Below are 13424 nucleotides of genomic sequence, written 5' to 3' on the forward strand. Positions count from 1 at the left end.
GCAGTGGCAGTGGCAGGTCTCACAGTACATGTGACAAACTGCTGTGAGTAAAACCAGAGATTTGCTCATGGGGATAACTGAGCTTGGCTCTATTTGCTTATTCAGGTTGCCAAGGCCGTGCTTATCTAACCTTCCCTCCCAGTCCTGCTCTGCATGGAAACAGCCATATTTATGCAGCTGAGGCAGGAGTTCTTTTTGTTTTAACTCTTAAAAGTTTGAAATCTTGGAAGACTGTCCTGACTGTCTCTCTCTCTCTCTCTCTCTCTCTCTCTCTCTCACTGGATAAAAGACGCACATAAAAGAGCGAGTATATGGAGAGCCCATGTTCTCCTTTTTGGAAATGTACATATTGCTCTGTCTTGCCTGCATTCACCAGTCCGTTCAAATGCATATAGGTGCAACTAACCCTTGTTCCCTCAGCTGTTTTACATCATTGATCACCATAATTATCAGAGTAGCACTGAGAAGCCCCAAACAAGATGAGGGCCCTATTCTGCTAAAAACCAGTTAGATGAATAGCAAGTGATGGTCCGTGCCCCAAAGAGGACACATCATGTCAATGAAGCCTGTATTACTTTGTCCTCCTCTTCCACTCACCTTCTGTTTCCTTAAGCTACTTGCCATCTTGGGGGGGAGGGATAGCTCAGTGGTTTGAGCATTGGCCTGCTAAACCCAGGGTTGAGAGTTCAATCCTTGAGGGGGCCACCTAGGGATCTGGGGCAAAATCAGTACTTGGTCCTGCTAGTGAAGGCAGGGGGCTGGACTCGATGACCTTTCAAGGTCCCTTCCAGTTCTAGGAGATAGGATAGGATATCTTGTTCCCTTTACTAAATAGACTTGCACACCTGATGGCCGCCTGCCATCTTTGACTATTATAGTGGCGACCCTGTGGGCCTGATTCTCATTACTCCAGTGTTACACTGATCTACTTCAGGGATGTGATTCCTGATTTATGCCAGTGTAAGTGAAAGGAGAGATGATACTCTACAGAACATTGTATGCTTCTTGAGTCTGCAGCTGCAAGAAGGGAGTTAAGTGGCCCTGATATGGCAACTCTACCATGTGCTGTCTGCCACCAGATGGGCTATTGTGAAAAGGTTGCAGCCATGAGCTTCCCCACGCGTGTGGATTTCTTTCAGAGACTCCTGTTATGGCACTTTCTGTCTTTAAGTACTGCAGGCTCAGGGTGCACCATGTTCAGCACAGTATGTACAACCAATAGGAGTAAGTTGTGAGTGGTTAATTAGAATGTGCTTTGCTTTCTAACAGTTCTGTGCTGTTACAGAATGTACAAGTTGCTATTTCCCTAGCAAAGCCAATTTCTGCGGCTCACAACTACTCCCAAGTTGAGGGAGGCCCCTTCCAAGCCATGGCCTGGCCCCACCAGGCCTTCTGAAGAGGTTTTATTCAATTACAGAGTTATCTAGTTTTGCATGCGACTTAAAATATTTAGTGTTACACAGCCTATTTTTAAATACATGAGGGACAATATACTGTAATGAACTAGCTGGAGTACACATATGTATGCACCACTGGCCTCTTCAGGAGGGAATCAAGATTGTTCATCAGTGTGCCCTAGGCCCAACACTGATAATTGCTAAAGAAGATTCTCCTTCAGCCTAACTGGAGGGAGTCTGTAATTTTTGTAGCAAAAGTAGATAAAGTTCTATCCCAGTCATTGCGATGAGGTTCTGTGTGGCTGAGACATAGTGATAACCATGTTATTCCTAGATAGAATTGAGTTTGTTGCAGTACAAATAACTGCACATTCTGATGTTTCTGTGTAGCCCTCGGTGTCTGGCACCCATTATGTGAGTGGAGACCACACACATATACTGTTCCATTCCCTCAGAACAGATTTGAAACTGAGTGGCAAATAAGCATGCTGGGATTTCCTACATTTCTTCAGGAGATGTTACACATTTCCTGTCCTATTTCAAATTCCCAAGAAAGGAATATGTTATGTGAAAAGTTTTAAAATTTAGAGTTAACAATGTCTACTAACAGAGCTTATTTACATAAATTAATAACTCTATAAAACCTACAGAAATAATACATGTATTTGACTATTACCTGCATTGGCCCTATGAGTGAATGCCATGCAGATAGTTATATGATGGACTGAGGCAAATCTAGGGTAATAACATGCCCACAACCTTCAATTACTAAAGGTCTCACAAGGTGCTCAAATTATACTCACTGTGTGACACTGAATCTTCCTATGCCTGAGCCTTGCCATCTGTACATTGGGCATAATAAGAAGATATTGACATCATGATGAGATGAACATCTAGATTTGTTGTCCTTCAAGGTATATGCTGATCTCAGGTCCAGCTCAGTGAGTATTTACCTCTTAGGTCAATAAATCATGAGCTCACCTCAGTTAAAGTTAAGATCTGCTTATTGTCCCCCTTTTAAAGATGGGGAAGCCAAGACATTGAGTTTGAATGACTTGTCCCAGGTTACATAGTGAATGTTGGACTGGTTTGGGAATAGCAGGTCCTGATGTGCAGATTTCTGCTTTAACCACTATATCATACTCCATCCCTGCCATAGTTTGTTTTAGTGTCTGAGCTGCTGAGGTGGTTAATTTAAGGATTTGTGGGAGAAGTGGCCAGCTGCAGCACTTCCCAAAGGTGAATAAGATGAGCTCGGTTATTAGAGTCTTTAATGCCCTTCAGAGAGGTTTGTTGTTTGCATATTGCTGAGAACATGCTGATGTATATCATTGGACTTGGCCGAGCAGCACTTCCCATGACCTCGGTAGAGAATTTTGGAAAGAAAATTAAAACAAAAACAAACTGGCCTGAAAGAAGAGACCTTTTCAGTAAGTGTGTTGAAAGCATTTACATCAAGAAACTAGTAAACCATGCAGAAGCTTTCCCCCTGGTTCTTGCTTTCAGAGCGGAGTGAAAATGTTGGTGTGAGGTGATTTGTGGAGGTGCTGGCTGCTGACACAAGGACCCTTGTGTTACTTATCTGAGTTCTGACTTTGCCTTTTGTAATATTTACGACATGCTTGTTGCTACCAATATATCACTAGAGCATAAGAGACTGTGCCTCTGTCTCTCACCCTCTTCCCTTGCCCGGTGGCCCAGAGAGACTGGAAATTGCTCATCTGCCCAGTCACCAGGGAATTTTTATTTCTGCTTTAGGTTTAATTGGTTTGTCATGTTCCAGGAACCCTGGGGTGGGTTTTAGGCAAATTTTGCTGCTTCTGATCAACAAACTGCATGTGGGGAGCAGGAAGAGAATAATAATAATAATAGTAATAGTAATAAAAAATCCACAGAGGAAAATAAAAATGAAAAAAATAAAAATGAAAAATGTGGTAGTTCTTTTCAGCTCCTGCCACACTAAAAAGGGGGCTAGTGAAGGACTGTTGTATGGCATCGTAGGTCTGCCTTTTCTCTTTCAAATGTCTGCAGGAAATCCACAGGTACTAAAGGCATTGATGCCGCTGCACTTTCAGAAGGAAAATATGAAGGGATTGTAATGGGATGCAGAGGTCACTTGGTTCAAATCTGGTCCCCATTTAGTAATGACCCAAAGTCATGATAGCTGTTGAATGGTTCTCTGTGAAATGAATGATTCTCTCTGCTTATTTCCTACAAAGGTTGGTGTCCCCCTTAAAATATACCCCCTTCAAAATATGACTTTAATGGGACTTAAGTGGTACATAGACTTCATGCTAACCTTCTGCTCATGCGTGAATTTGATTTGGAAGTGTGTCCTGAGAACATCCTCTCCTCCACTTTCGAACATCCCACAACTTAGCCACACAGCTCCTGTTCACTTCACTGCGAGTTGCATCTAGGCTTGGCTGGGTCAGTATGCTTTTGGGGGAGAGGTCAGCTACAGCCATTGTCCTGTCCTGTGAGGTCACAGGCAAATCACAGGTGTCCAGGGAAGGACTCAGTAAAATCATGGCTTTGAAGTTATTTTTATCTGTCTGTGGCCTCAGTCTCTAGGTCTCATTTCCCAGCAAGCCTTTTGTCAAGGTACTGTATGGTACTGGGATATTTTCACTTCACTTTTGAATGTTAAGTTTGTGCTTTTACCCCCAGGCCTTTCCCTCTCCTCAGATGTTGTTTGGCCCCATAATCTCTCTGCTATCCTGACCCAGCCAAGGCCCTGCACTTCACTGGGGAGAAGAGAGGCAGGGCATGGAGGAACAAGCTGTTCCCTCATTTCAAGGAAGGAACATAACCCCACAGCCGTGATTGCAGTTACCAAGCACATCAAAGACTAAATTTCCTTTACAGTGCATAGTCCCCATCCAGTGACAATACCTCTGCTAAACTGTGCTGGCAAGAGTCCCAGTTGGAGACATCTGTTCTGCACATACTAACGAGGGGCGCTGCATGGAGAGAATTATAGGTCTCTGCCCTGCAATTACAGCCCTTACTTTGTCATTTTGCTTCTCTTCTTGTGGAATCAGTCAGCGATCTGTACTTGCTTTGTGTTATTACTTATCCCCCCTCCCCAGGCTGCTGAGAGCTTGCTGCAGCTTGCCCCTGGCTGCTTTAGCAGGGCTGGCAGACGTGCTGCCTCCCTCCATATGACGTGGATTCAGCAGCTGCTAAAGTTTCCCTAGCCAAAAGCCAGGGCCGGCTCCAGCATTTCTGCCGCCCCAAGCAAAAAAAGCCGCGATTGGCTAGAGGGAGTGAGGGACCTGCAGCCCCCGAATTGCCGCAGGTGCGCCTCTCTCCCTTGGCCACCCCAAGCACCTGCTTGTTAAGCTGGTGCCTGGAGCTGGCCCTGCCAAAAGCATCAGGCACCAGGGGTCACTTCTGGGAAATGCCTGCATGTGTTCAGCAGTGCTGGGAGGTAGACCTTGAAGGTTCAATAACTTCTATTTGCTGCTTGGGCCAGATATGAAGACAAGTGGTGCTTGTCTGGGATGGCAGACATGTGTATATATATGCATGGGGGAGTCATTTATATAGTGAGGGAAGGGCACACTATAAAACTCAGGTTCAAAGTGGTCTGGCAAGACATTTTTCTTTAATTTTGAAAAATCCTTTCTTTTCCTCGCTGTTGTTTAAAATAGCCCATTGGAAAACTCCACACTGAAATTGCTTTCCTCACCACTTTTTCCCCTTCCATCTAGTGGTTTGCAGTTGTAGGGTCACTCTTTATTACATGGTTATATGTGAGTACTGGGCTGCACACATACTGGTTTGTGGATATAAGGGGCCTGTATGGTTCAAAGTACAATGGATCATGTAGGTTCAAGTCTAAAACACTGGAAGAATTGTATCCGACACACTTAACTATCCACATTATGCTTTTTCTTGTGCTAATTCTGAATATTATTGCCAAAGCTTCCCCTAGAGATGGTACTTGCAGAACCCTCCATTACACTAGGTAAAAGAGGTATTTGAAAGGTCATTTTCAAAGCAGAGCTGTTTTTCTTGGAATATTTTAGGTAAAAAGTGACCCAGCCAGGAGGAGTGACCAGTATAATTTTACTGGGTTTAATCCAATATCTGAGAGACTAATTTTGCCATCCTTGCTTACATTGCATAGCACCTTACTGCATATGTGGCCCCTCTGAAATCAGTGGGCCTGTCTGTGCAGTAGGTTACCAGTTCATTTGAATAAAGATGGTAGAATTAGACTTTTGGGGGAATGTCTACACAGCAGCTGGGAGGTGCGATTCCCAGCGCAGATAGGCAGACTCCTGCTAGCTCCACTCGAGCAAGTGTGCTAAAAATAGCAGTGTGGACGTGGCACTGGCAGGGGCTCAGGCTAGCAGCTCAAGTCCAAACCTGCCTGACCCCCTGGGTGTGAACCCATGTCACAGCATTCACACTTCTATTTCTTAGTGCGCTAGCTCAAGCAAAGTTAGTGTGAGTCTATCTAGCTGGGCTGGGAATCACACCTCTCAGCTGCAGTGTAGATCTATGCGTAACTGAGGGTGTTCACATATCACATCCACTATCCAGTTCACGAGTCTCTGAATGGAAGAGGCCAAGGCCTAGAATGGGATACTGAGGTCAGGACTGAATTGTGGGGGACTGGAATTGTGGGACAGGAGCACAGGGTCAGGATTGAGCTGTGTCACAGAACTGACGAGAAGGACGCCTGCATCCCACCTTGCCTGCACGCTGCCTCTCTCTAGTCAGTGTTAACATTTATGAGCACAAAACTTGCCCCAAATGGAAAATCTCCTTTAAGCTATAAGCTGAAGTGAGTAGATTGGCTGTGGAGCATGACGTAGGCATGGGAGGACCCAGAGGAAGTTGGGATTCACTGAATAATTAAGAACTTCAAAATCTCTGGTAAGAACTCACAGGTTTGGCAGTTTTGGGGACGGGGGATGAGGGGGATGCTGTGCAGTTCTGCAGATCTTTCTTCCTGATAGAACCAAGCCGAGGGACATAGAATTACTGCCCAGCATGGCAGCTTTCTCTACAGAGATGTTTCAGATCTTTAGAGCAACCTCAGTAATTTGCTCTCCCAACAAACTGGTGCCTGATGTTTCACAGAATCACAAAAGTTAGAAACAATAAACAATATGCCTTTTCCCTCCAGCCCATCTCCTTGTAAATTCAAGCTCCTTCCCTTCATAACATTTTTAGTATCTTGTCCAGTCTATCTTAAAAATTCTCAAGTTATGGAGCTTCCATCATTCCCACAACTTAATACATATCACTGTCAGGCAAGCTTCCCTGATCTTTAATCTCCCCTTTCTTTATTGCATCCCATTTGATCTCACTCTTACCCTGCCCATACAGCACAAAATAATTCCTCTTCTTTTTTTATTATTTGCACTCTTCCTACACTTGTAGACTCTTATAAAGTCCTCCCTTAGTTGTCATTAAGCCAAGCTACAAAGATTTTTCTCTCTTTTAATCCTTAACAGTCCCTTTAGCTCCCTGATCATTTTTGTTTCTCTTCCCTGAACTCCCTCCTATTTTTTCATATCTCTCTGGTAATATGATGCCCATGACTGAGTGCAGTAACCCAGATGATGTCCCCCAGAGCCCTACCCAGAACTATTGCTTCTCAGCTGCATGACATGATTTCTTTTGTAGCCGTATCTTACTGCAAATTCATTTTCAAAAGAACACCACCTCCCCCTGCAACAGAATGTAGATTTAAGCCTTCCAGGAGAGGTGGAGGATGACTCCTAGCAACTATAACCCCACTCTCTCTGTGGAAACCTTCCTCTCCCTATCCCGACTAAAAGGGTAGATGAAAACATACCACTTATATATAACAAGAAAATCTCTAATATCATCAATGGTTCCACTGTTCCAATTTTCAAAGAGATCAGATCTGTGATAATCAGCATCCAGACAGCCCAAGGTGAGAACCAAAGGTTTAAACCAAAGGTGTGCAAACTGCGGAGCACCCCCCACCCCAGGGTGATCACAAGAGGGCAGGGGGACAAAGAAGCTCTGATCCTATTCCTGTGACACTGTATGAAATCTGGGAGACACTTTAATATTGGTAACAACAATATCATATAAAATTGCAAGGAATCTGACCATGTAAGGTATCTGTGAAAATGTTATGATTATCTTGTTTATATGTTTGTATCACCTTTGTATTGTGAGTTATAGATATGTATGATATATCTAGGGTTACCATTCGTCCGGATTCCCCCGGACATGTCCGGCTTTTTAAGCTAAAAATAGCATCGGGGGGAATTTGTAAATGTCCGGACTACCCCCCCATGCAGAGCACGCGCGGCTAACAGTGCTGCCGGCCGGTGTCACTTACTTGGGGCTCCGACACTCAGCCAGAGAGGGCTCCTCCTCCTCTCTCCCTCCCTCCCTGCATCGCAGATCGGCTCCGGCAGTCTGGAGCTCCTCCCCTGCTGCTGCCCAGCGGCTCAGGCAGTTCCTGAGCAAGTTCACCGAGACATTAGGTGAAGAAAGGCCAACAACAAGGGGGTGGGAGAAGGAGCAGGGAGGTTCTAGAGGGGGCAGTCAAGAGACGGGGGGGTCAGGAGTTCGGGGGGGGGCTTTCTGGGGGAGGGTGGATAAGGTTTTGGGCAGTCAGGGTACAGGTAGGGGTAGGGTCCTGGGGGACAATGGGGGGGGTCTTAGGAGGGGGCAGTTAGGGGACAAGGAACAGGGAGGCTTAGGTAGGGGCTGGGGTTCTGGAGGGCAGTTAGAAGCAGGGGTCCCAGGAGGGGGCAGTCAGGGGACAAGGGGGGGGTTGGGAGTTCTGGGGGGGGGCTGTCAGGGGGCAGGAGTGGGGAGAGGGATCGGAGCAGTCAGGGGATAGGGAGCAGAGGGGTTTAGATGGGTCGGGAGTTCTGGGGGGGGGCTGTCAGGGGGTGGGGAGTGGTTGAATGGGGTGTGGGAGTCCCAGGGGTCTGTCTGGGGGTGGGGGTGTGGATAAGGGTTGGGGCAGTCAGGGTACAGGTAGGGGGTAGAGTCCTAGGGGGCCAGTTAGGTGGGGGGGAGGGTCTCAGGAGGGGGCAGTCAGGGGACAAGAGGCAGGGAGGCTTAGGTAGGGGGTGGAGTCCTGGGGGGCAGTTAGGGGCAGGGGTCCCAGGAGGGGGCAATCAGGGGACAAGGAGCGGGGGGAGGGTTGGGGATTCTGAGGGGGGGAGTGGGAGGGGCAGGGGCGGGGCTAGGGCAGGACAGGGGTGGGGCTAGGGCAGGACAGGGGCGGGGCTCCTCCCGTCCTCTTTTTTGCTTGCTGGATTATGGTAACCCTAGTATATCTGTATTTCCAAACTTGTGCTGTGTTTCTGGGTGATAGCCCCAGACAGATTGGCATCAGCACTGCCTCGCCTGTTTGATGTCCCATCAAGGGTCATCAGCTGTACAATGAATCCATTAAAAGGAGCCAGGGGATACACCTTATGAGTCAGCAAAGCATGTAGGGGAAAGTTGGTAGACAGAACTCTAAGGCTTTCCCATGCCACGTGCTGTGTAGCTTGTGTTTGGGATACAGGAAGTACAAACCACATGGCAAAAGGAATATAAAGGGCAGTTGCATCATTTCCATTTTGTCTTCAATCCTTCCTGCTTCTTACTCCCAGAAGCAACTGTTCTACAAATGAAGGTCCGAACAAAGGACTGAATGACCCATCCAAACTTTGGATGTGTTCCAGAGGGACTTTCAAACCAGCAAACTCACCACTACTGCTAAGAACCTGATATATGGACTTTGAAGTATCTGTATGTATCTGTTGCATCCGAAAAAGTGGGCTGTAGTTCACGAAAGCTTATGCTCAAATAAATTTGTTAGTCTCTAAGGTGCCACAAGTACTCCTGTTCTTTTTGTATGTATCTGATTGCTTTATCATTTAACAATTCTTTTTTCTTTTCTTTTCTTTTCTTTTCTTTTCTTTTCTTTTCTTTTCTTTTCTAATAAACCTTCAGTTTTAGATACTACAGGATTGGTTGTCCGCATGGTATTTTGGGTAATATCCAAACCTGTACTGACCTGGTAATGTGGCTGGTCCTTTGGGGTCAGAAGAACATCTTTTATAGTGAGCAGAGTTTTTATGTAACTTCTCACTGTACTGGATCTATGTGCTGATTGGGAGCCAGAGAATTGGAATGCAGTAAAAGGGGTCATGCTATTTCTTTATTAGCTTCTTGATAACCAGGGTGGGGGATCAGGAGCACAGTTTGTGACTGGTTGGTGAATCTATCCTTTTTGCAGCCTCCTCTAACCTTGACATTTTCAGTGAGGGTTGCCCCAGGCACCCCGGGTCACACTGCCATAATAGCAGGAGCAGGATAAAAATAGAGTGGGTATTGTGGGGTGGGACATGAGCAGTATTAAAAAAAAAGTCCTCCCACTGGGCAAATAACATGAATGCCCCGGCCAGCAGCCGCCGCTCTCTGGCTGCCCAGCTCTGAAGGCAGCACTGCCCCCAGCAGTAGCGCAGAAGTAATGGATTACTTCAAATTACAAGTAATGGAGTGGGGGGAAATGACAAATTCTGTAAATAGTAAAGGGGGTGCAACAAGAAAAATTAGCACATCACTGGGTTAAACCCCCAAAATGAGCAGTTGAATCAACTGATTGCATACTATATTATTGTACTATCACAGTGTATCAAGTAAAGTCTTTCATGAAAGCTTGTAGTGTTCTGAACTTGATGGTCATGAGATAGATGTATAACCACAGTCTGTGTATATATGTATTTATGTATATAGAAAACTGAGCTCATAACCTATACTACAATTTCAACCACACCTCACAGCAAGGTGTGGTTGTCCAGTGAAGAAGAGACAATGCGGGACCATTAACGTTAATGGAAAGACATTGAGACATCCCCACTCTTCAATCAAGAAGGATTTCCACACTAAATAAACGTGAGTCACCATGGACTAAGAGAAGAAAAATAAAAAAGAGAAAAAAAGCCTTTTAAAAGCAGGCTTGTGTCTGAATTTTGGGATCCAGAAACTGAGGGACAGTCATTTGGCAGGTGCTGCCTGTGAAATGCTGGATCCCCTCTATAGCATGGGATATGCTGGGAAACTGTTCAGAGGCAATAAATAACTTTTTTTTTTTTTTAGATAAAATCCCTTTTCTAATCAGGGCTGGCTCTATTATTTTTGCACCAAACAAAAAAAAAGAAAAAAGAAAAAGCCGCTTGGACTGCTGCCCGAACTGCTGAAGCAAAAAAAAAAAAAAAAAAAGCCACCCGGACTGTGCCGCCCCAAGAATGGATGGAATGCCGCCCCTTAGCATGTGCCGCCCCCAGCATATGCTTCCTCCGCTGGTGCCTGGGGCCAGCCCTGTTTCTAATACTAGAAGCGCAAAGCTTGAGGTTGTGCCTTTATTTTCTGTGTAACTTGTATGTGTTTGTTTTCCCCTTACTGTTTCACTTTTGAATCTGTGTTTTTTCTATTAAATAAATCTTCCGTTCATTTTTACCCCTCTGTTCTGCTAACTGTGTGGAGTGTGTCAAAGCAGGCTGGTGACTGGGGGGACTGGTTTCATGCCTTTAAGGGGTGACGAATTGGCAGGGAAAAGTCAGAGTGTCTGGTAGTTAGGAACTTGGGAAATATGGATTTAGGAAGACTCAAGACTGGAAGGGCTGTTGGTGTTACCCTGCAAGGAGTGACTAGGCTGGTGGAAGCCAGGATGAGATCTTGTTCGTGTGTACAAGCTACTAGTGCCAGGGGTCTGAACCAAAGCTGCACAGCAAAAGGCACCCAAGGTTACAGAGCAGGCAGTAATAGAATTCCTTAGTGGTCTGGATGATCCCCAAAATGTCACCGTTTTCCCTTCCTTTGGGTCCTGTTTCTCTTCTGATCCTCATAATGCTCTGGGGAAGAGCAACTAATGGAGCAATAAAACCACTTGGAAGGGAGCATGACTCCCTTCAAAGAGTCTCAGTGCTGACATTTTTGGTAATGCTGTGGCAGCTATTTTCATTTCTGGGCAATTGTGACAGAGGATACCAGGCCTTCGTGGCCCCATACCGGGGCTCTGCTGCACCCCCACCCTAGAAAACAATTAGCTGTGAGGAAAACAGCAGCCATTTTGGGAACCAGTGAGATCTGGTCACCCAGAAGACAGAAGGGCTGGGAACCAGCAAAAGCCAATTAAGACCCACCAGGCTGAAATAAAAGGAGCTGCCTGCTGCCAGAGAAACCAGGCAAGGCCACGGCTCCTTACTGGCCACAGTCAGTGACAAGGGCTAAAAAGGAACCTTGCTGATTCAATTCCAGAGAGAGAATTTAACCCAGAAAGGGTAAGAATCTATTTTGTTTAAATTTGGCCCAGAAGACAAGGAACAGTTTCAATTTTTGAGTTCATCATACCCCGGAAGGGGTTTTGGACTGTGTGACCTGGATGGAGGGCCAAGACACAGAAGACCCACCGAGACAGGCTGATAGCTTTCGGGAGTGCTGGTAGCCAAAGAGAAAGGCACCACCACGAGCGGACGGCCAGGAGCTGCTCAAGAGATGAGTGCAACCCACCACAGCAATGCTCTGTAAGTTGCATGGTCTGCATTAATGTTCTCTCACTGCAGACACTGTACCATATATGAACTGTCAGACTACATTTTCTGGAGAAAATAATCCAGATCAAAGCTTGATGCATCCAAACTGAAGGTATTTTGGGTCTCTCGGTGGGAGAAAGGGGGATATAACATAATAAGTTATCCTTCTGTAAAGGATCTCAGTTATTTACAAACAACAATTGACTTAGCTTCACAATTCCCTGTGAAGTAGATAAGTGTAGTTATTCCCGTTTTACAGATGGTGAAACTGAGACATGTTAAGGGACTTGCCCATGGTTAAACTGTCAGTGAATGGCAGAGATGAGATTAGATGACAGAAGTCCTGACTCCCTGTCCCTTGCTCCAACCACTAGATTACCCTCCCCCTTGGTATAAAAGGTAGAAACGATTGCCTCTGCTGGGTGAAGGCTTCAGAGTCTGCACCAGCCAACCACAGCCTCCAAATTTCAGACAAAATGTTTTCTGCATGGCAACAGTAAACTCAAACTAAAAGCCCTAAGAAAGAGCAGGGAAGGGGAGGGAAGGAACGGCTGGAACAGGGAAGAGGCCATTCCAAGTTTTACAGAAGATCTAGAAAAGAAAACATTTTTCCCGCACTCTTTGGCCCAAAGGGAAAGAGGGGTGACAAAAGAGTCAAATTCAGTGTACACAGCTTCCTCTTTCAGGCATCTGGCCCAATGGCAGGAGAGCTGGGTGATTAGACAGAATTTTTGGCACACACTCTGGGGACCAACAACTGTCACTGACTTCCTCCCTGGCTCGCTTTAAATGTGCAGCTGGACAAGTTTTGTGTCCTGGTCTGGCCCCATCTGCTCTTTGTTTATGCTGTGATACACTCCACCTGACCCAAGATGACAATGCTTCCAACTCACCCTCATGTTACAAATCTTCTCCATGGAATACATTATCCTTTCTCTTAGTGCCCAGTTTGGTGCGAGTCTGTAATAAACCGCTAAAGGGTTCCCTCACTCTCTCAGCAGGGACAGTGTGGTATATGGGAATGAACAGGCAGAAGCCAGTGGTTTGGTTTACTGGGATCTTGGCCCAAAGCTTGAACTGAACCAAATACTCTCTGAGGTTTGAAAAAGTTCAGGTCACTTTTTTTTTCTTGAGTTATAAAATGCTTATTCTTAATGTCCCCATATCTTCAGAGATTTAAAATGCCGCCCTGAAATCCCACACAATAGGCCCTTTCTCCAATATTCCCAGACTCCTGTGCGCAGGAAATATGGAGTAATCTCAGGATTTCCAACCTGAATACGCTAGGATCTTATAGATTTTCCAGCCTAAATCCTCTAGGCCACACGGGTTCAGAACAGACAGAAATGGGCCTGAGCTGCAAAGTTCAAATCCTCCTCCAAGGTTTTGATTTGGTTTCATTATAGAAGTCTTGATATGCTGATGTTTGGTTTGGGACCCATCTTTGCTTGGGGTCAGGATCCAGGCTTTTAGGTAACTGTCTGAA

This window comes from Malaclemys terrapin, chromosome 4 (assembly GCF_027887155.1).
Source record: "Malaclemys terrapin pileata isolate rMalTer1 chromosome 4, rMalTer1.hap1, whole genome shotgun sequence".
In the NCBI taxonomy this organism is placed as follows: Eukaryota; Metazoa; Chordata; order Testudines; family Emydidae; genus Malaclemys; species Malaclemys terrapin.